The 1,998-nt window shown below is 46.7% G+C and overlaps 1 pseudogene; it reads right to left on the bottom strand.

Moving 5' to 3' along the window:
* Nucleotides 1-216: 216 nt before the first annotated feature.
* On the bottom strand, nucleotides 217-335 carry LOC111733378 (annotated as a pseudogene).
* Between the last annotated feature and the right edge of the window lie 1,663 nt (nucleotides 336-1,998).

The raw sequence follows: 1,998 nt of genomic DNA, 5'->3' as shown, positions 1-1,998 counted from the left end.
GAGATTTATCTTGTTCTTTTGTTTGAAACATATTCCTGCTTCTTAATTTTTTAAAACTCTTTGTGTTGGTATCTGTGCATCAGATAAAACAGCCACCTCTCTCAGCCTTGATAGAGTAGTCTCATGTAGATGAACCCCGTCAATCAGCCTGGCTCAAGGTCTTGGTTGCCTCTCCAATGTTTGTGACTGTCCGAGAGACTTCTATTTTTTTTTTTTTGCCTATAGCACCTGGTCTTCCTTGTTGGTTTCCCTTCCAAGTACTAACCAGGCCCGACCCTGCTTAGCTCCAGAGATCAGAGAGGATTGGGCTTGTTCAGGGTGGCATGGCCATAGACTCCAAGAGACTTCTTTGTTCTTAGTGGCTCCCAGTAGTTGAAGGTGCACCAAGACCCCGTGTCCCAAAGGGATAGATCACAGTCAGCAGCTAGATGTGGGCTGATTACAACCTGGACTCTCAGGCAGCAGCCGGGAAAGTATGTAGTTAAGAATATTCCAGACAGAAACTGGGAGATGGGCATTTTGGCTTTCTTCCTCTGTGCTGAATGAACCAGGGGGCATAGCTATGGAGGGGGTCCTCCCGCACTAATTTAAAAAAGACTTCTTTGTTTGTTATAGTCCCGTAGTACCCATGAATTCAATCCCTGTTGTCTGTCAGAGCTAGGTGATTTGGGGTCCTATCCCTCGGGTGGCAATGCAAAAGCTGGGGTGCCAGATATGTGTATAAGCTCCAGGGAGCTACTGGTGACTTGGTTTTATCATTTGAGCCAGCTGGAAGGAGGAGGTGAGGGAAGTTCTCGCTGGTTTCCCTGGTCTGTGGGGAGGATTGCTGCCAGCCTCTATATACGCGCTAAAATTAGAAGTCAGACCCTCAGGCAGCAGCTTGTAAAGTATGCAGTTAGATTCGTTTCAGGGAAAGACTGAGAGATGGCCGTTTTTGTCTGCTTTCTGTGCTAAGCCCTGGCGGGGTAGCCACAGCGAGTGCTTGTGCGCTTGTGTCTGTTAAGAATTGCATCTTTGTTTGCTTCAGTCTCGTAGGTCTAATGAATGCAAGCCCTGTTGGCTTTCAGAGCTAGGTGGTTTGGGGGACTCATTCCCTGGGCAGGAGCCTTAAAATCTGGGGTGCCAGATGTGCAGTCAAAACCCATTGTTCCTTAGGGAGAAGCTGGGTGAAGGTTCCATCCTGACTGTACAGCATTGTGCTGGGGCGGTGTTTATGGACGGGGTGTGTCTCGACCTTTCCTACCTGTTCCGATGTGGGTATTTTCTCATTCACATTCACCTGCTGTGCAGGAGTTGCTCATCTAGTTCCTAGATTCCTTTCAGAAGGAATCATTCCATGTGTAGCTGTACATTTGGTGTGTCCATGGGAGGAGAGACATTCAGGAGCCTCCTATGTCACCATCTTGTTCGACTATTCTAGGTGCTTCCTATTTCGATTGGAGAGTTTGTCAATTTACCTGCTGGACTAGAATTGTAGACACGTGGGCACCGCCGGTGGCAGGAGATAGCAATAAGACCTCTCCAATAGCATCGCTCTTTCGGTTTTCACGTTAGGTTAACACTGAGGAACTTGGTTCAGAAAATTTTGAGTTAAATAGTTCAACATATTTGGTCATTTGGTACTTGAGTGGAAATTTGTACCAGTCCCCAGGGGTAACAGCTGAGAGCATTGCCAGCAGGAATTTATTTAAGGCTGCAAATCTATCTTTAAATAGGCATTACACCTCCAGCTCTGCTCTAGAATTGCCTATTGCATACAATGTCTGGAAAATTACAGAGGCCAGGGGACCTGGAAGAGTGGCTGAGCACGGCTTATAGCAGCTGTTCTCTGTTTATTCCATTTCTCTTTGGAAATCCTACAAGATCAGAGTTTGATTCAGAGTCCTATGAAAATGGCCGCTATTGTCTCTGCAGCCACATTCCCCTCTTGGAGAGTCCTTCCTCTTTTAATCCTTTTATATTCAGCAAGGGCTTGCTATGAACGAGGCACTGCTTCTC

Source organism: Pteropus vampyrus, unplaced genomic scaffold (assembly GCF_000151845.1).
Source record: "Pteropus vampyrus isolate Shadow unplaced genomic scaffold, Pvam_2.0 Scaffold556, whole genome shotgun sequence".
NCBI classification, from domain to species: Eukaryota; Metazoa; Chordata; class Mammalia; order Chiroptera; family Pteropodidae; genus Pteropus; species Pteropus vampyrus.
Note: the sequence above shows the minus strand (reverse complement) of the source record. Positions and strands in the feature narration are given on the sequence as shown.